The sequence below is a fragment of the Oratosquilla oratoria genome, chromosome 32 (assembly GCF_046742065.1).
Source record: "Oratosquilla oratoria isolate Oo_2021 chromosome 32, ASM4674206v1, whole genome shotgun sequence".
In the NCBI taxonomy this organism is placed as follows: Eukaryota; Metazoa; Arthropoda; class Malacostraca; order Stomatopoda; family Squillidae; genus Oratosquilla; species Oratosquilla oratoria.
Genome location: NC_134808.1, coordinates 49,443,137 through 49,470,002, shown reverse-complemented (window position 1 = coordinate 49,470,002; position 26,866 = coordinate 49,443,137). Strand labels below are relative to the sequence as shown.

The 26,866-nt window shown below is 40.4% G+C and overlaps 1 protein-coding gene across 3 annotated transcripts in view; it reads right to left on the bottom strand.

The window, feature by feature from the left end:
- Positions 1-26,866, bottom strand: part of Dlg5 (MAGUK family member discs large 5) — a 451,629-nt gene that overhangs the window by 385,729 nt on the left and 39,034 nt on the right. The gene's annotated exons all lie outside the window — the stretch shown is intronic.

The window sequence follows — 26,866 nt, the reverse complement described above, 5'->3', positions numbered from 1 at the left end:
CGCCGTGGGCCTGGCCCGTCCACGTCGACCTAGAACCCGGACCCTGCCCTGCTCGGACGGCGCAGGCTGAGCTGCCTCGGCCAAATCCTCGTATGGAGAACGACCGCATCTCCAAGAACGTTCTCCATGGAGATCTGGCTTCTGGTAGGAGAACCACTGGCAGTCCACAAATGAGGATCAGGGATGTCTGTCTGCAAGAGGGACATGACGGCACTCGGTCGTGAAGCCCAATCCCTACTGTAATATTCCTCTGAAGAAGTCTTTTTGTACGAACCTAATCAGGAACAAACTTGGATTATAATTTGTGTCTTTCTTACCAACATTATATATATATATATATATATATATATATATATATATATATATATATATATATATATGCAATAAAACCACTAGGAACTTGTGTTCACAAATGCGTAAGCAACCACTAGAAAAAAACAAACTAACGAAGCAGAGCGCTTTCGTATAATTACATCATCAGCACTGAAAATGTAATTATACGAAAGCGCTCTGCTTCGTTACTTTACTTTTCCTAGTGGTTACTTACGCATATCTATCTATCTATATCTATCTATCTATCTATATATATATGTATATATATATATATATATGTGTGTGTGTGTGTGTGTGTGTGTGTGTGTGTGTGTGTAATCAAATCAGTCACGGAGTTTCGTTGCTGGGACCTCACCGAGTCCCGTGTGCCACCACGTTGCTGGGCGCCTATTTTTACTCCCCTGCCAGCTCACGGCGTTGGGTGATCGGGTGAAAACAGGGGGTATGGGCTGAAGGTCACCCTTCATGCTAGTCTACAGTTCGTAGCAGGTTCCGAACCTTTAAAGTTTTGCTTGGCAAGAGGGTAGCAGATGGGACACCTCATCTCGAGGTTCCGGGGTGACTGGATTTGATGATTTGAAAGACATAACTTTAACGGGTGATTCATTTTGTAATATCTACGAAGACAAAGCGAATAAAAGTTTCGTCCAAATACTAGAAAGATTATGGCCGCTGTGTGTGCAAGAGTAATGAGAAGTTCCTTCGAATGTTATATTCCTATAGTGTATTGTGCCTACACACACAGTTTTGATAGCGTGATTTACATATATAATTTTCATTGCTGTTGGAACGGCGCGAGCATAATATATCATTGTACGAATCTATTGGCGGTTTAAGAGTTTTCCTTTGTGTTTTGGATATAGATTGAAGCAATGCATATGATATTTTTGTACGTATCACTATGCGTATTAGTTTTAGTAAAAATTTTGTAGAAATTATAAAATACTTTGGAGAAATGGAAGTAGTAGGTATGGGAAGAGTTGGAGAGGATTTATGAAAGCGAACAACAAGCCTGTGAGCCAATGGATAAGAGCAAGAAAGAGATTCGTCTAAATTATTTTTTCTTCCATTAGACGAATAAAAAGTACCGGATGGTAGTGAGAAACACACAAAGTCGAAGTGGCTGACAAAGTTTCGTTCAATCGTCTCTTCTATTTGAACTAGTTTATTTTCCCAAGCTGCTTGAAACATTAGCACATTGCCAAGTGGCAGCAGAGTATAAAATGAACTGAACAGCCCTTACAGTTAACACGATTTTGCTTTGATGATTATAAAAAAAAAGAGGAAAAATGCAATTAATCGTCACCTGCAGAGCAAGGGAGCGAGACCATGGAGAAAAACATCCTTACCCCTTTCACCACTTATTCCCGTTACACACGTCCCTTTCACAATTTTTCCACACACATACACACACACACACACACACACACACACATATATATATATATATATATATATATATATATATATATATATATATATATATATAGTGGACAAGATGCAGGGATAGCCCGTCATCCAGGAGGTGCCAAGATAAGAGGGAGGGAAGAGGGTAGAGGAGCGTTGAGTATGTAGGGGATGGAATGGATGGGAGTGGTATCCATGCCTTTGTCTTTTGGCTACCTCCCGTGTAAGGTGGAAAAAGCCTTTGGTATATGTATGTATACATATATATATATATATATACATACATATACCAAAGGCTTTCCCCCCCCCCCGCCGGGGGGTAGCCAAAAAGAAAAAGGCATAGAAATCACTCCCACCTATTTCATTTCCCATATATTCCAATCCCCTCCACCCTCCTCCCTCCCTCCTATCTTGGCACCTCCTGATATATATATATATATACAGTATATATATATATAAATATATATATATATATATATATATATATATATATATATGACGTAAGCGGAGTAGGAAACACAGGAGTCTTAGTCTTGAGTTTATTCCTCACTAGTTTCGCAGGTATGCATACTTGCGAATCTAGTCAGGAATAAACTTAAGACTAACACTCCTGTGTTTCCTACTCCGCTTACGTGAACCTGTCAGAATGTCTCAACAAATATATATATATATATATATATATATATATAAATATATATATATAATATATATATCATATATATACATATGCGTATTTATGCACCCATTTATATATATATTTTATAGAAACTGTGAAGACCCCACAGTGTTCATAATCGGACGTTTACCAGGTAGTGTAAGTCGTGGCAGAATCATCCTAATTAGAGCATGTCGAGCAGCATGTTCCAACACCGCCCTGGCAAAATAACACTGGTAACTGTTTGTAATGTGTTTAAACAACGAATCTATCCCATCAATGACCAACAAAAAAGAGAATATTTCTATTTAAAATTTGTTTATTGGCTTCAAAACTGAACATCTCATCCATTTCGTTATAAGGTCCAGTCACCTGTCAGAGGCATGACCGTATCAAATAGAAAAATATATACTCGAACTTGTTTAAAGAAATATGGATACAAACGGACAGAGGAAAATACTTTTCAGTGACGATGATTTTAATAGGTGACTATTTGGATGCAAATTATAGGTGTTTCTTTTTTATCTTTTCTTATATATATCGTTGGAAGTGGAAGATTTATAAAAGGAAAGATTTTTTTTAGAATACCACTGTAAGAATCTTACGGTGGTATTCTTAAAGAAATTCTTTCCTTATATAAATCCTTATGTAAATCCTTGGAAGGGGAAGATTTATATATGGAAAGATTTTTTTTTTTTAGAATACCACTGTAAGAATCTTACGGTGGTATTCTTAAAAAATTCTTTCCTTATATAAATCCTTATGTAAATCCTTGGAAGGGGAAGATTTATAAAGGAAAATATTTTTTTTAGAATACTACCAAGAATCTTACAGTGGTATTCTTAAAAAGAATATGTTTCCTTATATAAATCTTATATAAATCCTTGGAAGGGGAAGATTTATAAAAGGAAAGATTTTTTTTAAAGAATACCAGCGTAAGAATCTTACTGTGGTATTCTTAAAAAAAATTATTTCTTTATATAAATATTATATAAATCCTTGGAAGGGAGAGGTTTATATAAGGAACGCTTTTTTTATGAATGCTACAGTAAGAATCTTACAGTGGTATTCTAAAAAACAATCTTTCCTTATATCTTTCCCTTCCAAGGATCTATTTAAGATTTGTATAAAGAAAGAATTTTTTCTAAGAATACCACCGTAAGATTATTACGCTGGTATTCTTTGAATAAATCTTTCCTTATATAAATCTTTCCCTTGCAAGGATTTATATAAGATTTACATAAGGAAAGATTTTGTTTTCTTAAGAATACCACCGTAGGACTCCTCGTCCAGAAAGTCGTCGAATGACCGTCAGATCAGTGTAGGAGGCGAAGTGGGAGAGAGAATGAGGTTCCTGCTGGTCATTTTGCGACAAATCAATCGTTCTTTTTCTACTCCTTATTCAGAGACACCACTTTGGACAGCCAATGTTATTGCGGATGCCGTCGACTGTGAGCAAGAACGACTGGCGTATCGATGAAAGGAGAGAGAAAAAAAAAATGGATGTTTATGGTGTACCTTTATCGCCTTTACGACCAGGAACACTAATGGACACCAAGCGAGTCTCTTGGCTATGAGGTTATATGTTGCACGTTCTTCTTCTGTCTAAGTCCAAATATACATACATACATATATATATATATATATATATATATATATATATATATATATATATATATATCTTTTTTTTTGGGGGGGGTTACGTCAATGTAACTTTGTTACGGGTTAGCTGGGTTCGAATCCTCGGCTCGTCTACGTTTCAATTTCCACGGATGCCTCCTTCGAGCGATTCTTAGTCTCGTTTGCGATGGTACGGAATTAAAAGTGATATGTGGTTGAAAAAAGATATTAATTGATCACTGGGAACCATTCAGTGTATATATATATATATATATATATATATATATATATATATATATATATAATTATGTCTATAGCCCTTGCTGCAATAGTTTGCTTCGGGTTCTGTCAGTGCCTCATAGTTTTAAATTTTCACGAGTTTCCTACCGATAGGTAATAAAACTGTTGATGATATTTCAATGGTGTTCATCAATTTCTATATCACTTTCTTTGTTTTTTCTTGCTGAGTATTCGACCACAGTTCTCACCTTTCTTTGCCCTCCTCTCTCTATCATTTGTTAGATCATTTTACTCTTCCCTTATGAAAGACTCGCTTAAAAATGAATGTTGTATATTTTGGTTTTCTTATGGGGCATTTAGACGGTCAAACGGTTTGAAAAACCCGGTTTGTCAAACAAGTGTTTGAAGTGATGTTTGACCGTGTGAATAGGGTATTTGGTTGTCAAAAACGTTCGACAAACGTGTTTGACGACCAAATACCCCATTCGCACGGTCAAACGTCACTTCAAACACTTGCCTGACAAACCGGGTTAGTCAAACTGTTCGACCGTTTAAATGGCCCTTTAGTCAATTGTCCTCATTAGTAAAGCTAATCATATACACCAACTTGCATTGTCGTTATTGCCTCTTTAATGATTAACTTTTGTGTTCATTCTATTTCTTATCTTTTACGATCATCTTTCTTTTTATATTTTTTTCTGATTCGTAGCAACATGACACTTAAACGGCGAGATGAACTGGCATCAAGCTCTCAAGAAATGTGAAAAATGGTTCTTGAATGAGATGGTTATTCAGAATATATCTGGGACAACTGGGTCAAGGTCAATGTCAAGATCACCGACAACTGAAACTCCCATTCTATCTTTTTGCCAAACATTTTAAAATATATATCTGAAACCAAGACCAAAATGACTATTGTCTTATTTTTCAGTTAATTCTAAACATTTAGATAATAAGATAAAATGCGTAGTTAGGCGGTTCGTGATTTCGAAATGTCAAGGTTAAATATGGATGGCTTTTACGTGGCATAACGTCTTTTGATTGATCTTACAAGACTGAACTCTAAGGTCTCGCAGTTTCGGTGAGACGTAACTGAAACAAAAATATTGTAGAGAGACACATACTATCACAAACACAGAACAATTCACATTCGTCACCACGTCAGCTTTACGCGGATAAAGCAGTTCAGTAGTAACTTGTCCCCAAAATAGCTTCTACCGAACGCGGTCTGTAATTCCTACGTAAGGTTACAGATACGAAATCCTTCTTTTCTTTCATTTTTTTTTTCAAAATGAAAATGTTAATCAGGATAAGCAACAGTCGTCCCCAGCGTCTCGCTACACACTTGACGACCTCTTCACCCAACAAGTGCGGAAAACGTCCTCGTAATTGTCTCTCGAGACCTCACGGTGCCGGAGCCCTGCGCAAGTCGAGGTTCGGGAGACGAAGACAACGCGAGGGGGGAGGAAGGGGGGGAGGTGGCGATGGATGACTTGCGTGCGTGCGTGCGTGCGTGTGTGTGTGCGTGCCCTCAACTGAGCGTGGACGAGAGGGTGGGGTGGAGGTGGGGGTGGGGGGAACAAAAGTAAGAAGCTGAGGCCAGAATAGACGAGACAAAAGAGAAGCAAGAGCGACAGACGGAGAGCGTATGAGAGAGAGAGAGAGAGAGAGAGAGAGAGAGAGAGAGAGAGAGAGAGAGAGATAGGTAGATAGATATATAGATAGGTAGATAGATAGAGACAGAGAGTAATAGAGAGAGAGAGAGATAGGTAGATAGATAGATAGAGACAAAAAGAGAGACAGATGGACAGAAATAAAGAGAGACAGAGAGTAACAAAGAGAGATAGATAAGTAGGTAGATAGATAGATACATAGAGACACACAGAAAGAGAGAAAGAGAAAGAGAGAGAGAGAGTTAACAGAGAGAGGAAGGATAGGAGGACGGGGAAGGAGATAAGGTTAGAGTTTGAGGCGGAAGCTGAAAGCACACGTTAACACACACACACACACACACACACACACACACACACACACACACACACACACACAAACACAAACACACACTCACACACGCACTACGAAGCCTGTCTCTCCGTTTATGCCGTGGTGGGAGCAGAATGGGAAGACCTACTTAGGACGGACAGCAGCAGTAGTAATCCAGGTGGAAGTGGAGGAGTCAACGAGGAGGAGGAGAAAGGGAAGAACAAAGAGCGGGGAAGGAGGAAGAACGAAAGCAGAGAGGAGCGATGCACGGTGGTGGGGTGTGGGGTGTGGGGGGGAGGGAGATGTACGAGGGAGGGACTAAAATAACATTTTGAGGACGACAAAGAGTAAGCCCGAGAGGAGATGCAGATGACTTGATGTGCATGGCTTATCGCAATTCTAAAACATCTTTGATGCTGACGTTTAGGATTGTTCAGTATACATGCGTTATATATATAGCACAGCAGCATTCCACACCTGAGCGTGTCGGAAACAAAGAGTCCCCCAGTTCACACTCCTGATCAATATTGAATGCAACTACTACTGAATACCTTTGCTAACTGGGTGATGCAATACTGTGCAGAACAGCAAATAACAAATTGACTGAACGCTGTCTTCGGAAACGTAGAGTGTTGGGTTTCTCCAAGTCGATTTGAGTTGTCTGTCGAAAGCCCCCACCCCACCACCCCACAAAAAAAAAAAAAAAAAAAAAAAAAAAAAAAATCTACATTACCCTCTCAATGACTAACGAACAAATTCAAGCTTTTGTCAAGCAGAGGTATCTTGGAGAAGGAAAGAAGTTTAACGACAATTAAAAAATACTTGGCTCAATAGAGACCGGTGGCTTGTTCAATGGTCTTGTTCTGTGTAGCGTTCGTCCATTTATTCTTTTGGTTCTTAAAAAGTTACGGTGGCTTTCATAAGACGAAAACAATCTTAAACTTTTTTTTTCCTCATCACTGGGCATACATTTTTCTACCTAAATAAAAGTATTCATCGATCTCTACTCATAAATCCATCCGTTGCCCCAGCTCTCTCTTGCAAGAGACCCGCGGCCCCCAGGGAACCGACCACGGTTACCAGTTCAGCCCATAAATCACTCACTCACGAGATTTGGTAGTGATGTCTGGAGAGAGTGGTTGCATGGCGGTAAATAGATAAATAGATCAATCTATACGATGAAAATAAATGTTTGCGTTTAATCGTCTGAGTTTCCACACACACACACACACACACGCTCGACGGCGCAGTGGTAGCGTTCACAACTTCCACTCCAGCGGTCCGGGTTCGAATCCCATCCAGGGCTGAAATAATTTCAGTATCGCTAAGCTGTGAGCCTTTACTCCAACTCTCATAGGCGGGGAATTGTGTGTGTGTGTGTGTGTGTGTGTGTGTGTGTGTGTGTGTGTGTGTGTGTGTGTGTGTGTGTGTGTGTGTGTGTGTTTACCTAGTTGTATTTTAAGGGAAGGGGAGCTATGCTCGTGGTGTGTGTGTATGGGCGTGTAAGGTCACAGTATTACCCATAGATCGGTCATATGTGACCTCTGAGCTCTCATCCGGGAGGGTAATATCTGTCGATCACGAGTCGAACATGAGATCCAAGACTATGGTGAATATGTGAATATTCTCAGGAATTAGCACGCGTTGTGAAACAGGGCATAGTGTAACCGTAGATTTTCAACATACGATTCTCCTTGTTGCCGATTCGCTTTCATTCCTACTGTTGCCCGGATGTTTTATTCGTCATCGTGGTAGGTTCCTGGAGTAGTGAACGGACAATAGCATGTATCCACGATCCTCTTCTTTACCGGCCGTCACTTCCGAATGTATTTTGACCTAAGTCAGTCTTTTTCATTCCTGTGCGCGCTAACTCTCCCGCGATGAAGCGGACAAGAAGATAGTTTTATTTTCCAGCAAATAAGTAGATAGCTTAATAAATGAAAATATCGATATATAAAAATAAAGAAATAGATAAATAAGTAAACAAATAAGAATAGATAGATAAGAATAATAAATTGACTCGTAGGGGTAAAATAGATTTATTTTTCAACAAATAAGTAGGTACTTAATAAATGAAAATATCGATATATAAAAATAAACAAATAAACAAAAAGAAATAAACAGATAAGAATAATAAATTTACTAGTAAAGAAATACATAAATAAATAACTATATAAACAAATAAACAAATGAATATAAATATAAACAAATAAACAATAAACAAACAAATAAAATCTTAAAGTTTTCCTGACTTATAAAGGATTGGACTAATGGAGGCTGTTAGGTGATCCCCCTATTGGGCAGGAACAGCAAAATGACTTCAAACTGGAGGGTGCGGCGTTGGCTCAAAGGTTCTTATGTTTCAAACAGGACTAGATCTCTCTCTCTCTCTCTCTCTTTCTCTCCAGGAAAGAGAGTCGAGGACTCAATATCAAGGCTCAACGGTTCGGAAGCAACAGTGTATTTAGCCCTTCCATTATTACTCTCGGCCTCACAGCCGCTCGGGAATAAAACGGGAAGGAAGCAAAGGTGGACGAAGCAGATTTCCTTCCCTTAATGCTTTGCTGGAGGTGCAAAGTCGCCAGAGGATGATTATGAAGAAAAAAAAAAATACTTCTGCATCAGGATTAGCTCCTGTCTGCTAAAGTAGATTTAGTTAAGCTGAAATGGGGTTAAATATTTACCGTTTGAAAAAAACTGAATTTGAAATAGGGTTAAATTTGGACTATTTAGAAGAAAAAAACTCATATTCAGGTAATGTCGTCTGACAGGAAAACGCACTTAGCGCAGTATTGCCCAGTGCAGAATAAACTAGTGTTTGTTCAAGGCTTTCCAGGCTGAAAGGAACTTCCACACATGGATGCAACCCTCTGAAGACAACAACAACAACAACAACAGCAACAATAACAACAACAATAAACTGTTGAAGCCATATTGTATGGTTAAGTCGCGAGAGGCTTAATATTGCAATTCGACGCCGATAACCAGCGCTTCTATCCTTGGTGACAAACTCGCGCACAAAAGGCGGAGTCAAGGAGGAGAGACTGAGGGAGGCAGCAGAAAGGAGGAGGGAGAGGATGAATAAAAAACGATCTGCAATAATGAAGGAATGGCCCGTACGCCGGTACGTAAGATTGTCCCCAAATGAAATTATGAACCACATAAAACTGATGTAAACCCATATATCACATAGGGTCAGGATAGCCTCTTAATCCTTGCCTGGGTGTTCTCAGACTCGAATGAGATCTCAGGACGTCAGGAACCAACATCGGGAGGAGGAGTGTATGTCTTTTCGGGGTTTATAACGAGATGGGGTTAAACTGTTATCAAACGCAAGGTGGAAAGCGAGCCAGGTCGAGTTCAGTTGTATCATGACTCAGCGGCAATCTGAAACGACTATCAAACCTCAATTAAAACCATCGTCGAGCTGGGAAGTCCTCAATGTGCTGCCGCCAACGAAGACGAGACGGGCTTTTGGCAGAGGTGCATTTAAACCTGTATCGGCGTGAGGCATCCCGACAAACGAATGAAATTCAGATGCTGCCCTGAAGTCATCTTTCAGTCGTATTGTTAGTTCTGAAATGCACGGGGTGGGGCGACTTCATTCAGATGCGTAGATAGTGTCACGTGAACTTGAGGGTGACTTTGAAATATTGAAACAAAAGAAAATACAGGACAAGGCCTTGTCATGAATATTAGTAACGATCTTCAACAAGTTATCCATTTACTCACACACAGAGAAAGTATACAAAATATTTGGAATTACTACACAAGAGCTTTCAGTTTCGCAGATAATGAAATACTACGTCAATACCTAGTTCACATTTGGAATTTAAGATTTACGAATGGTCTCTAAAACTGATCAGAAATGCAGCAACGCACTGTTTTACTCATACATATATCATTCTCATCCATGAAGCGCGGTACCTGACCTTAGAAGAAGAGCCTCTTCTCCGTTTTCTTTTGTATCACATTCATCCCTTTCCTCCACTTCACTTTCTGCTTGATACAGGAGCACCTCATCACTTCCACACCAATGTCCCTGGATTTTTCTTCAAATTTCTCCGTCGGCCAGGCACAGCCTCGTTTGTTTGGCATCCTGACGCCAATTCCACAAAACAAAGTCACAAAGACTTACTGCCCTCACAGACTAATATATATATATATATATATATATATATATATATATATATATATATACATATAATATATAAAAGAAATGTGCCATTAACCTAATAATTTCAAACATCCTTTAACTTAAAATATACATGTGATTGATGTCGATACACATAGGAACAACCAAACGGATATCGGTCGAGAAGTCAAAGAAAGAGACTGAGGTTATGGTAAACAAATGAGACAAACTTCTCGCTAGGGAGTGCCCAGATATAATACAATTCAAAGTGTTATGGTTCCATTAAACAATCACCTGAGGAATATACAGCAATGAACTTTTCAGCAACCCGAGCATTCAATCTTATCGAATATCTATCAAAAATTTGCCTTTGGTTTTATCTTTTGTGCGTGTGTTAAGGGTAACCCTTATCTAATCAATATCTGAACCCTCTTTGACATTTTTTCCTATGCTGCACTACATTCACACATAACCTCACTTTCTGTTTTTCTCCTACTACCTGTGATGAGTTGGTATTGCTTTAATGAATGACATATATCATGAATGCCTTTTAATTTCCAGTTATTACAAACGAACAAATTAATTTTCAGTATGGCTTCTGATCCAGCTTTGTGGTTGGTATACCTCTGAAAACTGGACATGATACCACAGTACTAAAGCAAATTCTATGTGTAGATATTTGGGTTTATTTCCTTTGACTATCACACGGTGACAGGATTTTGGTACTGCATTCATGTATCAAATACTTCCACGTTAGACTCATTGAGGAATATTACCGTTGATACTATTACTTCTTGCCTACACCTAAAGATTATTTCTCTTTATGAGTGATTATGGGCAACTGTAGACGAAAATCTGAATATGACTCATAAATTGTGGAAATGTATTAACATTCTATTTAGAGCAACGTCACCAAATGCAGAGAAATTTTTGGATTTACACGATTAATCCCGAAATACTTTTGCATGTCGTGAATGTAATTGGCACCTGGGCTTAAAGCAAACAGGTCTACCAGGATCTTGTAATGCAAAGGTGCTGCAGATTTTTACGTGTGTGCACCATACTTCACTTCAGACATCTATTGATAATTTTATTCATTCTTCTCTCTACCACACCTGTTGCTGATTTTCATCTTATACATAAAATTCATCATAATATTATCTAACTAAATTAGTGAGGTAGCCGGTGGGCGCATTCAGTGAATAATACGTTTTATAATGATTCGATACTTTGGGAGTTGTCATCTGTTCAGTTCAATCATGAAAATATTTATAAACAGTATGGCGACATGAAAATTTAAAATGAGGTCGTGATCGTAAATGTGTTCGCTGTCATCTCCGTCATTTTATTTCTCGATAAATAAACGTGATGTCTTAATGTTGGCGAATTTCGTCCTACATCCAGGTGAGTCGACAGATCCACGGATGGTCTTAATAAGTGGTTATATATCCTCCTCTGGACTCTATCACCAACGTGAAAACACTCCTGATTTTCTTTTCTTTTTTCTAATCACCTCCTCCATCATATTAGATTTCCTTTCTTCCACTTATTACTGCTTCAATTCTTTGAACTTTTATCATCCATCCTCGCCCATCCATCCTTTTGCCACTAATGTGACGACTCACACGTTCCATTTTAATAGGACGCGGGTCGCCCACTAGCTCATATTCTTTTTCTTTCTCTGGGCCATTCCCTTCCCTCTCCAACATCTTGTCCCAGCACACACACTGCCCCCCTCCCGCCTCCCCCGTCACGCCCACTCCCTGACAAAGTGCCGCGTCCAACCACTGCATCAGTCTCACCAGTGTGTGTCTCCTTTCCACGTCCCATTACGAATATAAACACAGGAGTTCTGGTATCCGCTAAGCCTTATTTCCTTCCTTACATCCGGGTTATTTAACTTGTTCCAGTTCCTGGGCCAGCCGCACGTGTATCCGTCAGTCGTCCTCTCATTGAGTGCCGCATTCGCCCTACGCATAGCATTTACGACAAGAGCGTGTCCCCCTTTCTCGTTCACTCCCCTTGTAAATTAGGGTTCCGGCATCCATCACATCTACCGTGTACCCCTTCCTTCCCATATACACTTATAATTAACCTGTCACCGTTGGTCTTTCTTTGAAACCAACGCCTGTCTCTCACTACCGTCCTTGATTACAACACTGGTTACACCAGCATTCGACTTCAATCATAAAGTAGAATTCCCTTCGCTGCGTATTTTCTATGCTGCTTAAACTCTAAACTTACTGAACGTGCTTGCAATATAGATTTACAAGATACAATTCTATTGTGTTGCAAAGACATTTACAAATTAAAAGCAAACTATTGTTTTTACTCAATTGTAACGTGCATACAATTTCTGTCATCTTAGTGTCAAATATGCACAAACTACATTCGTCTAACTTCTGCAGCAACTGCTAAATATACAGAATGCATGCGTCCTTACCATTCGTCGTGTCTTACAACTGTTCCGCGTGCCCCTGAACGAATTATCACTTCCACACACATGCCCACATCGAAAACTCATTTCTTTTATGACATCCACAACTCTCGCACTGAGCCACTTACATTTTATGAAGCCTGGAAAAGACAAATTATTTCACGCTTCAGGATCTTACATCGAACCTACGGGCACATTACGTGTACTAGGAGAAAAACAATTATCAATAACTATTTTGAAGAAAAAAAGTATAATCAGTGTTTAAAAAAAAGAAAAACAGAAGCAAATTAGCATGTTCCTTTGTACTAGCCTAAGAGTATTGAAATTGAAAAAACATAGGCGGTGATAATATTCTGCTTTTGTTTGGGTAACAATATTCAAAGCATATTATCTTGATCAGAATTAGGCAATGTACTGTTCGCAAATGCCGGCGCAACATCTGCGGAAAGTACACTCCATCTCCTTTGCGTTGGTGATCAAAAGCAGATAATGAACCGGTGAAAAATTCAAAAAGCCTTTACGAATAAATCCATTCGCCCAAAAGGCCTCTTTTGCAGGAACCCCGCTGCACACAGGAAAACGGTAACGACCTCCACATTAGCTCGCAAGTCATAAGAACATAACAATGAAGGAGACTGCAAGAGACCATAAGGCTTACGCTAGGCAGTTTCATGTCCATTACCACCTGTCATTGCCGTCCATAAAGTTGTCTAACCGTTTCCTAAAACCGATAGTTTCAGCGCTCACTACTACATGGTTAATAAGTCTTGCCTATTTCCTTCTTAAATCTGAATTTGTCCAACTTAGATCCATTGTCTGAGCAAGGCTAGATGGACACCGTGTCGAACTCGTGAGCAGACGGTCGTGAGTTCAATTCCCGGAGCGGCTGTGGGCTGTGCCGCGTTGGCTCACGTCAGCCCTGGCCAGGCGGGGAGGAGACCCAACATCGGCCTAAGAAAAATAGTGGCTGGCCGGAACTGACAGGGCTCTGCTCACTTCCTACTGCGTGCGAGTGGAATGGTGAGTTTTGAGTAAGGCTACAGCAGAGCAATGTATGTTAAGGTGCTCGACGTCCTTTGTGTGAAGACTGCGACTTGGGAAAATTGCGTCTGTGGGTAGCTCTATTCTATGCTTTAAAGCTGGATATTAATGGCATGAACTTAGTTATGCCATTGTGGTTCTTGAATCTGTAGGAGGGATTTCCATGCTGGGCTGAAGTCTTAAGGGTTTTGGTAAAGTAGAGTGTTTCATGGTTTTGGAGTGCTTGTTTTATGATTCGAGTGTGTAGATGTGGAAATGTTGTATGAGGCTGATGGCAGGGTTTAAGTGTTTGAGTAGTATATTCCCGGTGTGTGTTTTTCACGGATAATGGCACATAGGATGGATGTGTGGAACTGAGAGTTCTTTTGATCCCAGATAGTTGCTTGTTTTAGGTTACTCTGTACTCTTTCCCCGCTACATACATTTCTTGTCGTTGTTGTTAATATCTTAATCAGTTTATCTATTATGAGAGTATGTATCTGGGAACTTATCGAATACATTATTTTTGTCCACTACCACAAGAATTCTTCTTTCTGGTGGTGTTTTCTTGTTGGATATATCTGATACTTGGTGAACAATCTTGCGAGAAGCGATATGTTGGAGTGGCTCTCCTCAAATCTACGTTGGTGGTTGGTTAGGGGAGATGAGCAGTACTTTTTGTTTTTCTTTCTGCGACCAGTCTTTCCATCACGTTGGATATGGTGAACGCTAACGAGATTGGTGTGCCGGACGGCGCGTTTTTCTGGCTGTTTGTATCGTTTTAAGATGGATATTATATGTCCTCTTTTCTAGATCCCTGGAATTTTGTTGTGTAACCAATAACGGTCAAGAGTATCTGCCAAGACTTTTATTGTCTCTGGTTGCTTTTAGTTCTTGTGGTTTTAGACGGACATTTGAAACCTTACCCACCACCTTGTCCACCATCTTGTCCTCCATCTCTACTCCTTCCTTACCTGTCACACACGACCCCAAACACCTAAAACTCTACTTCCTCAAGCCTCTCTTCTTTAAGACTTACATCCAACTCACTGCCATCCTCTCCCCTTGTGCATCTCATCACTTTGCTTTTACCCAAATTTACTTTCAACTTTCTCCTATCGCATACCTTCCCAAACTCGGTCACTAGCTCCCTCAAATCCCCCCTCTAACCCTGCAACAAGCGTAGTGTCATCAGCAAACAACAACTGGCCCACCTACCACTTTTCTCTATTTTCCTTAACTATCTCCAGTCCCCTGCCCACCCTTGCATTACCTCTTGCACCACTCCATCCATCCATGTACACTTTGAATAGCCATAGCAACATGACACATCACTGACGCAACACTTGAAACCCTTCCATAAGCCTTCCAAACTACACTCAACAAACTGATTCCTCTGAGGCTACTACATTCACCCTTGTCCCCTTTTCCCTTGTAAACCGGAACTATTCAAGCACTCCTCCAGTCCTCTGGCACTCTACCCTCACTTAGACACACATATCAGCCTCATTAGCCAGTCCACTATTGCTCTACCTCTCTTCATCAGACACTTCATATGGCCATCATCTAACCCAGGTGCTTTATCTGCTCTCATTATTTTCAAAACTACTTGTAACTTATTTTTCTTTTCATCCTTTATGCTCTTCACCCATCACCGTCATTTTCTTAGCCCCTCCCACTGCTACCAGCAAACCCTCCCTGTACTCCTCCAAAGTCAACAGTTCTCTAAAATACTCTGCTATCTTCCCCTTACCACCTCCTCTTTTGTTAACATCTGTCCATCTACGCCTTTTACCACTTCTTCTCTACTTGACTCATCTCCCCTTCCTCTCTTAATTTCCTTCCAAAACTTTTTTATTACTTTCAAAACTTTCTGTCATACTCCTCCACCATTTTACATCTGCTCTCCTCTTTGCCTCCTTTATCTTATGTTTTGCTTCTCTTCCTTTTTATTTGTACTTATCATATCATCCTCTTTTCCTTCTTTGCAACCAATCTCTGAATACTCGCTTATTCTCTTCTACTACCTTCTTCATTTCATCATCCCACCGCTCAATACCCTTCTTTCTATTCCCTCCTATCTTCCTTGTTCCACATACCATCTTTGCACACTTTGTCACTCCCTCCTTCACACACACACACACACACACACACACACACACACACACACACACACACGCACATATATATATATGTATATATATATATATATATATATATACATATATATAATATGTATTACTTAGTTGGGCTGCAGATCCTCTTTTAGGTAGATGTCTTTAAAATTTGCAGCAGCTTCTGCGTTCACGAGTTTTTTGCTGACATTTTCGAATTTTCTTATGCTGCGCACTGTGCCCTGCTGTGTTCTCTAATTACCTTGCCAAACATCACTGGAGGTTTAGACAAAGGCATGGGAACTATATTCTTGATATAATGCATTAAATCAAGAAGATAGTTCCCATGCCTTTACATAAACGTCCAGTGTTCTTTGGTCAGGTAATTAGAGAACTCAGCACGACACAGCACGACACAGCACGTCATCATAAGAAAAGTCGAGAATGTCAGCAAAAGTTCGAGAACGCAGAAGCTGCTGCAAATTTCAATGATATATACATATGTATGTATATATATATATATATATTACAATATAATTTCTACTCCCTCTACAGTATCAACATCAATGTAATACCTGCCAGACACAAACTATAATAATCAGGGAAGTTCAACTTTACCCGAATATGCAAAGCAGCACAAAGGACCTACACTATATTGTAGATGAGAGTGCAGAAAGAAAGGAAGGAAGGCGGGACAACAGGCCCTGGTGCACAAGATGCGGCATATTAAGTATAAAATAAAAAACGATATAATAATTGGTGAGGCGACGAAGTAGTGGAAACACCGATAAAAGAGAGAGAGAGAGAGAGAGAGAGAGAGAGAGAGAGAGAGAGAGAGAGAGAGAGAGAGAGAGCGTCAGGAAGAAGGAACGAGCCGAAGAGGATGGATGAGGTAGACTTGAAGTTGTCGTCTGACCTACAGCAAGAGAAAGTCGACGTGGATCGAAGCCTCGCTGGAGCAGAGAGAGTGAACTCTACATCTCTCACACACACATCGTCTTAGGACGACTCATACTTCCAACGCTCCTAGAGATGTCGTCAGCACACTATCATTAATTTGCTAAATCTAGATCTACCTTCGTATGGTCAGGGCGAAGCACAGATAAATCAATAATCATGACGTAGAAGACAAGAGTCGATCTTTTTTCAGAATAAGTTGGTCAAAAGAGTAGAAGCACTATCGGTTACAACTGTGGTAGAATCTAGGTTAAGATGGACTAAAAACAGTGTCTAAGGTAAGGGTATAAAAACAAAAAAGATATATAAAGCTGGGATTTAGTGAAATTGTGCGTTGCTTTGAGCTGTGACATTGCCTCAATACGATTCTCATGAAGCGACGTGCTCTAGACTGTAGGATGGAGAAGAGCCTATGCAAGGTCAGGTAACAATCACTGCTGGGTAGTGCGAGACTCGAACCTGCAATTAGGAAGACAGGAGACTCGTACGCTTCCGATAATTCCACCAGCACACGATGAGAATAATTTTTTCTTCCACAGAATTCCAAAGCATTTTAGTAAAATGTCTAAAACAATCTAAAAACAAACATTGGATAATGAGACTTAAATGCATCTTTTGAATCACGTAATTACGTCTTTAAAGGAGGTCTAGCGAGGCACTATTATCAAGCACAAAGGACCAACACAATTAAACAAAAGAGGGGCATGTTCAATATCTCACCCCACCTAATTCCTTTAATACCCCATTGCCCACAAAATTTTAAGCCATCCCTAGTTGCCTTCCAAAATCCCCTTCTTTCCTCTCAAAGCCGTTGTCCACCCTCAACAGACATTTGCCCACTCCTTAACCTTATTTTTTTATTCCTTTTGTTCCTCCTCAGTTGTGAGCTAATGTCCTCCAGCCAGCCTACTGTTCCATCTTATCCTTAGCTATTGATCCACCTTCTCTCTTTTGATCTACCTTTTGATCCATCTTTTTTTGGTCCACCTTTTGGTCCACCTTCTCTCTTTTGGTCCACCTTTCGTAATATTCAGTGACCCCCTCCCCCCGTACCTCCCTTCCTCCCTCCCTCCCTCCCTCACGCCGTTCTCTCAGTTCTTATCTGATCTCAGTCATGTGTATTACGACTATGTCCTGATATAAAGCTGTGATAACAAGCGAAACGTTGTACTAATACAATAAAGGCCCCGTCCTAACATTTGGTGTTTATTTCGATAAGCACAGAAATGTTGGAATATTTGCCTCAGACATGAGAGTAGCATTTCGAATTTTGTCAAACGAGCGCCTCTTGCATGCAATGAACAATTTATTTTGGGTAAAAAAAAAAAAAAAAAAAAAAAAAGGGTACCAGATGATGGACCGAATTATAAGATGTTACTCAAGTTTTGGACCAGGAAGTAAATCTACTGACGTTTTATTACAAATTAATCCTTTTTTTTTCTATATACCGAAATAACAAACATCTTAATTCATCGAATAATTCCGACTGTCGTCCCCGGATTCGAACCGGGTTCGTGAAATCACTGCGCCATCGCCTTAACCATTGTGCTATCTTGATTTATCATTCAATTTATTCCTTTTATATATTTAAGCTCCTATATGTCATACGCTAGTTACTCAAGAATAAATAAACAAGAGTCCATTTCCACTAAATGTCACACCTGTGTTTATACCGGTCTGAAAATAATCATTGACTGTACGAACCATACAAGTGCGATTCAGTTACATAAAAAAAAAAAAAAAAAAAAATCATTTATAACAAGAGTAGGCTGTCCTGATAAGAAAGTAGATTATTTACCGAGACTATGGGATGACAGAAGTGGTATTAAAAGCGGGCCAAGAAAGCCTATAGTAGAGTAATGATCTATAGATTCACCTCAACAAGCTTGTTACTAACAGGAAGAAGAGATCAGTGATGATCCGAGTCGTCAGTCAAAACTTTTACGGGATAGTACCTCTTGTGTGGCTTAGCCTATTTCTAAATATATTTCAGACATGTTGCAAGATATATGTTTGATGTCTATACGTTACAGCAAGTGCGATTTCTGTATACAAAAGCAATTTCTGTGTCCTTACAAGAGGTATCTTATGCAATAGTACATATTATGTCATCCATATGATACATCAGAGGTTACTATTGCGCCCACGATATCAGTTAGGGGAGTGTATATTTTGATACCTTAGTAAAAATGTGAGAATTCGGGTTTAATAAGTGATAATAAATGAGAGTTACTATAATCACAGTTAATCGAATTACTGCTTCCCTACGCACTATCAGAGGAGTGTGTGTTTGGGGTAAAATTTTAGTTGTTTCTGTCAGGATTAAATGAAAACAGCCTACGAAATAAAGTAGCGGTAGTTGCTATAGATACATATGGAGGAAAATAAGCTGGAAATGACGGAGTCAAGATAACACATTTTGGTTAAAAAAAAAAAAAAAATCTGCCGTGCTGAATGGAACGTTACATCAGTCAAATGAGAGCCTTTTATAGGATATCTTCGTAACGGATTCTAGAAGGCTATGACGAAAGGACAATGTGACATTGTTTAAGGAAATCATACCAAGCTTTGATACGCGTCATTACCTCACATAAAACAAGAACGGTCTAACTAGGAATACGGTAAAAGGAATTTAAAATCGAATGCGAGACAAGCATGAGAATTCTTTCCCCAGTCAACCTCTGCAACGCTGTCTGCACAAAACACAAAACCGTGGGAGGAAATGCATCCTATCTTCTTATGTAAAATATGTATGGAATTGGCACAGAGGTGCCCACTGTGCTCTTTGATAGTGTTACTGCTGGCGTTGCGAGGGAGTGGATAGTGGCAAGCGTGAGGCGTCGGATTGATCATGAATAAATAACCGCGGTTCCAGGTCCTGTGGGCGTAAGGAACTTTTATCCCTATAAGAAGGGCTTAAAGGAGGTCAAGTGTGTTGGTAAATTGATCTTTATGTTCTGGAAGTGCCAGACGTTCAACCATTTGTTCTAGACCACTGTTTACAAACATTTTCGCCCTTTTGTAACCTTTATTACCTTCTCGTACTGTTACGTAATCTCCCCCCCCCCCACACACACACGGCCCACCATGGCTGAACAAACTGAGTTTTAGGATAATGCAAATAATATATAAATTATGTGTGTGTGTTTATTATTTGTTCACGTACCCATCCCTCCGCTCCCTCTCTCTTTGCCGACATAGAACATGGGATGTTTCTGTTGTGTGTGTGTGTGTGTGTGTGTGTGTGTGTGTGTGTGTGTGTGTGTGTGTGTGTGTGTGTGTGTGTGTGTGTATTCACCTTAGTCTTTGGATCACGTGTTAGACTCGTGACCGACAGCTATTTCCCTCCCGGAAGAGAGCTCAGAGCTCGTATGACCGATCTATGGGTAATACTATGACCTTAAACGCACACACACACCCAACTCTCCGCCCACGAGAGTTGGAGTAACGAATCGAAGCGCAGCGATACTGAAATTATTTCAGCCCTGTGTGTGTGTGCGTGCGTGTGTGTGTGTGTGTGTGTGTGTGTGTGTGTGTGTGTGTGTGTGTGTGTGTGTGTGTGTGTGTGTGTTTGTGTTCTTTGTTTGTTCACGTACCCTTATGATCTATGTTACGCACCCCCAGGGCTACGCAGACTCCAGTTTGGACAAGACTGTTTTAGACCCTTGAAAAGTGAAACAGAGAACTCCTGATCCCCACCAGGGTCGTCCTTAGGGAATCTGGGACAATCTCTTATGTACCGAAGTATTCCAAGTAGAAAATATTGACGTTGGGATGATATGACTACAGTTGGTCATGGTAGGACATTTGGTCGTGATGTAGGTCCACAATATTTGTGGTTTTGGGAGTATGCGTAAAGAAAGATCAATGGAAGATTTGGAGTCAGATAACATATAAGAAAGTAGGGTAAGGATCTGTGATTATTATTGTTGAGCTAGGCACAAATATACCACCCTTAATATTCAAACAAGATATAGAGTTTTACTGAAAAAAAATGTGTTAGGAGAAACACGCAGTGAGTACTGAAACTATCAGTTGTTTTAAGAAAAGGTTAGACAACTTTATGGATGGGGATGACAGGTGGTCATGGACATGGAACTGCCTAGTGTAGGCCTCATGGTCTCCTGCAGTCTCCTTCATTCTTATGTTCTTATCTCCAATAAGTTACAGGACCGAGAGGAGGCTCTCGAGAGGTGAATCACAACCAAGTCAGCGACTGGTGAGAAATGACGTTGCACCACTAACCTCGTCTGGTTCTCATGGATCAAGAGTGACCCCTGACTGATTGGACATGAGAATTAGAGCTTTACATTTCCCATTAGGATATCTATGTATGTCAACAAATTAAGATTTCTATTGGGAAGCATGGGCTTGCGAAAGTACTGCATTGTTTGAAGGAGAAAGGTGCTAAAGTATCTTTTTTTTTTGTCGTGTGTGGGAGGCAGACACCAATCCCATTCCAGCAGCCTGGAATTTGAAGGCATTAAAGAGTACCAATAAAAACGTAATCCCTCTTGCCTACCCACATGCAGTAAAGACACAGTTTCAGTGTGCAGTGAAAACCCGGCAGGTACCACAGGTACAATTATCTAATACCACTTTCTCCTCTTCATACAAGTTCTGTGAAGTTTTTCTCTCTTCTCTCGATGGGAATCACGTCCCCCCCAGCAACGAGTCTGTTATCTCCAGATCTAATGTCAACGATAACCAACTGCACTGCCCATTCAGGTACGAAATGTGTTGCTTTGCTGGTTGGTTCTCTGCGGCCGTGAATCGGGACTCGGCGCTGTCGATTCCCCAATGGCGCAGCGTCAGACCCTACTGCGAGTTCGTCTCCCCGGCCACGCCTCCACAGCAAGACATCGAACGCACCCTGTCCCTCCCTCCCTCCCTCCCTCCCTCTCACTCGGTCGCTCCCCCTCGACCCGCCACTTCCAGCTCGACAAGGATTCCTCCTTTCCACTTGCTTTGTCTTTTTCTTCCTTCCCTAATTCTCCTCCCTCACTCCTGTCCTCTATCCCCTCCCTTCCTCTCCTTCTCTCTCATCAGTTCCCATACGGATCGTCTCCTTCTCCTGTGTCCTCGCTCTTCCCATTCCTTCCTCTCGCACAAATCTTCGGCGTACGATGAAATCGATACAAACTTGCATACACCCAAACAAACACATGACTCGAGTAAAGAAAAAAAAACACACACACACACACACACACACAACGAAGGGTCGTGTCCAATAGCAGGGAGCTCACTCTTGACCTTTGAGTACTTGCTGAAGGAGGAGGAGGACAGGGTTCCACGACAAGCCTTGTATCCTCAGGAAAAGGTCGAAGGGGACATCTGAGGAACAACTTAAAAGATGACGTACTAAGTGTTTGGAGACGACACACAATGCCATGACCTATCTCCTTTGGGGGGGAAACTCGCAAAGGATCTAATGCGTGTTCAATGAGGGCCGTATTATACGGAGGGTGATGATTCTCAGAGAAGCTACTTTCAAGTCGCGGCACCCGGACTAAGGAGGTCTGATGTAACATGTCATCATGTCAGCGGCCGGGAGGGACCGCTCAAGCAGGAAAGAATATGAATGGAGAAAAAAGATGAAAACTTACAAATAATAAAAGAACACCAAGAAATGAGACAAGGACAGTGATCATAACCCGCATGATAAAAAACCTGACAGATGTCAAAGCGCACGAAATAGGTATAGAGCAACAACTACAACAACTACAACAACAACAACAAACGGGGGGGGTTCAAACACCAACAATGAACACTTTGGGTCGATGAGGACCTTAGAGTACATTGTAGAGCCAAAAAACTACAAAGAAGGTCACAGTGCAGTGACGGTGACCATTGTGAGAAGGTTGGAAGCCGACGAGCTCAGACTAAGTTAGAGCGGAGTGGAACGAGACTGAGAAATGCGTTCGAGTGAGTAAAGTAAGCCGGCTGCTGCTTAAAGTTAAAGATCCAGTACACCAATCTGGATTGCGACGACGACGACGACCAGAACAAGGCCAGGCCAGGCCAAGGGACGGGCGGACGGACAGGCACAGAGAGAGAGAGAGAGAGAGGGAGAGAGAGAGAGAGAGAGAGAGAGAGAGAGAGAGAGAGAGATAGGGAGGGAGGGAGGGAGGAGAGAGAGGTAGAGCGAGGGAGAAAGAGAGAGAGGGAGAGGGGGAGACAGAGAGAGAGAGAATGAGGGAGAGAATGAGGGAGAGAGAGAGAATGAGAGAGAGAGAGAGAGAATGAGGGAGAGAATGGGGGAGAGAATGAGGGAGAGAGAGAGAATGAGAGAGAGAGAGAGAGAGAGAGAGAGAAAGATAATGAGAGATAGATAGAGAGAGAGAGAGAGAGAAAGAGAATGAGAGATAGAGAGAAAGAGAGAAAGAGGGAGAGAGAATGATAGAGGAAGAGAGAGAAACAAAGAGGGAGAGAGAGAGAGAGAGAGAGAGAGGGAGAGAGAGAGAGAGAGAGAGAGAGAGAGAGAGAGAGAGAGAGAGAGAAAGCGAGAGATCAAAACCGTAGGTCACAGCAGGAACTGACGCGACCGGGACCAAAAGTGGGCTGACCTAGTGTACAGAAGTGTGGAGAGAGCGGCATATTTTGCCTCAACTGGACGAAACGCGCGGGCGAGGTATTAGTGTCAGATGGTTTTGTTTGTTTGTTTGTTTGTTTGTTTGTTTGTTTGCTATCGGGCTAACGACAAAGCAGCAGCAGCAGCAGCCGGGTGACCAGCTGACGCTAAGGGAAGGTGAGAAATGGTCCTTATGTCCGTTTACGAGAGTTGAGGGGCGACGAAGCCAAAGTTAAATTTCACGAATAAACGTGATTTCTTTTATTCCTTTCCTGTCGTTTCCCCTGAAACTGCCGGCTCCATTCAAACCGAGACCAAAACGATCATTGTCCGAATTCTCAGTTAAAATCCTATTCATTACAGTAGACACGGTACATAATTCCGATGATCATGTAAGAAGTTTTGGGGTCAAAATGGTCCTTGGAAATAGGAATAAAAAATAATTCGACCATTACTTGTTATCAGCATCATGGCATGGGGGAATTGGAGGCCACGTTTCAGCGGATCCACACAGACCTCTGACCTTGAGTGAGACTCTCAAAGGTCAAACTTAGTTAGAGGTTGGTTCTGTGCTCCCTGAACATGTATATATATATATATGTATATATATATATATGTGTGTGTGTGTGTGTGTGTGTGTGTGTGTGTGTGTGTGTGTGTGTGTATGTGTGTGTGTGTTTACGTGTTTGTATGCGTGTGTGCTTACGTATTTATGTGTTTGTATATTTGTGCGTTTTTGTGCTTGCATGTATATATATTTGTATATGAGTCACGTGTGTTTGTGTGTGTATATGTGTAGGCACGTGCGTGTTCATATACGTGTATGTATCTGAACGAGTGACAGAAATTAGCCTCGTTTCGTCTCTTTCCTCCTCAGCTCAGACCAGAACTGTGGAATGTTTTGAGCTTTGAATACTCATCATGTTGCGTAAACACGGCGGCAAAGGAAACATGGAGGACTGGAAGTGAAGCGTTTATTATTCCTGACGTTTTGTCTATTGACTTTCTGAAACATCAGAAATAAACGCTTCACTTCCACTCCATGTTTCCTTTGCCGTGTTTCAATGCAACTTGCTCACATGGATTTCCATACTCATCATGTAAATCACCCCTTTCTATGATTATAAAAACAACTCCCTAACCCACATTGTGTGTCTGACAATTAGTTACCAAGTAAATCTTATGAGAATAGCGTCTTACTAATTATCGCCTCGTAGGCCCTCCAACAGATTAAATCCTGAGCAAAGATCTCCCTGGATCCTGTGAATGCATCCAGCACTTTACTGCATGCACGCTTCTAACAATGCAGTATGTAGACGCATGTATTTTGTATATATATTTTCTATATTACTATTTCAATGTTCCTATCTTTAACCTCACTCCTTACAATACCTTGACTCTTTCTTTTCCATATATTTGACATTTTTCAAATCTCGTTCTATTATAATTTATCTTTCTTAAAATCTTCCATGGTTTAATCCTCCATGAACTCAGAGGGAAATATATTCTTCCTTTCTATTGTTTTATTGGGTAAAACGTGTTTCATTTGTTTCCCTTGCGGCTAATTGTAGTTTCAACCTCTCTTGTCGCCTTCTTCTTCGTGATGTATCTCTTTTCCTTCATTCGCATGTGAGTTATATCTTCCTCTTATGCTTTGCTGTTGTGTTATTTCAAGATTCGTAATTTGTTTTCTTCATATGTCAGTCTTTGTAGCCCTGGTGTCTTCTGGCGGATAATTTATGGGTTTTATAATGTACTATGTGGTTAATATCCAGGGCATTTTGAAGACCATATTGTCCAAGGTAATGTTAACGCTTACCCATAATGCATTTGGTTTCTCTGAATAAATTAGCTTGGATAGAGCTTTTTGGTGTCTTGTACTTAAATATCTTTTTTCATTTTCTACTCTTTCCGTTTTTTTTTTCCTCCTGTGTTGTTTGTTGTTAAAATAATTTTTCTTTCTTGTTCATCACATCGTACTTACTACTATGAAACCCCTTCTAGTATTTCTCTCTCCTGCTTTCAGCTCTGTATAGGTCTGATTCTAAGCTTCAAGCTGACTTTTCATTTATTAGATATTTTTGCAATTTCGCCAAACCTTAAAACAGACTCCTATTGACGATTACTCCCTTTGTCAGGTATTTCATTTATTCCAGGATCGTGATTGGTGGGTGTCACCACCAATCCCTGAAGGACTCTACTGGGAAGTCCTTTCTATCCTGATTCCTCCTCCCGGCTTACTTTCCCCCTCTTCCTCCAATCTCTCATCTACCCAAGGGGGGGGGGAGGGGGCTTCGACTTCCAACTCCATCAATTACACCCTGACATCTATTTTAGTCGTCTTTGAAGTACCTTATCGAGGGATTTCCTCAGAGCTAGGTATGCGCGCGCCCATGTGTGTATGCGTGAATGAATTTCTCTCTCTCTCTCTGTTCGTGCGTTTGTACGTGTGTACGTGTATATGTGTATATATATGTATGTATGTATATATTTATATATGTATTATATATATATATATATATATACTGTATATATATATATCTTTTCCAACCACAAACCACTTTTAATTCCATGCCATCGCAATCGAAACTGAGAGTCGCTCGAAGGAGGCATCCGTTGGAAATTGAAACGTGGACGAGCCGAGGATTCGAACCCAGCTATCTCGTAACAAAGTTACAGTGACGTAAACCAATACGTATTGGTTTACGTCACTGTAACTTTGTTACGGGTTAGCTGGGTTCGCATCCTCGGCTCGTCCACGTTTCAATTTCCAATGGATGCCTCCTTCGAGCGACTCTCAGTCTCGATTGCGATGGCATGGAATTAAAAGTGATATGTGGTTGAAAAATATATTACTTGATCACTGGGAAACCATTCAGTGTGTATGTATGTATGTATATATATATATAATATATATATATATACATATATACATACATACATATACATAAATATACATATATATATATATATATATATATATATGTATTCATATATGTACACACACACACACACATATATATATATATATATATTATATATATACATATATATGTATGTATTCATATATATACATATGTATATATACATATATTCATATATATATACATATATATATATATTATATATATATATATATATGTGTGTGTGCGTGTGTGTGTGTGTGTAAGTGTGTGTAAGTGTGTGTGTGTTTTGCCTAGTTGTATTTTACGGGAAGAGAGCTATGCTCGTAGTGACCCGCTTTTGTATCTTTCAGCATCCAGTTTGATCTTAAGTTCTTGTATAGTTTTTGCACTCACAGTTTCCTCATTCAGTTTGTTCCAGATATCCACCACTCGCGTGATTCACCTTGGTCTTTGGATCACGTGTTGGACTCATGATCGACAGTTATTAA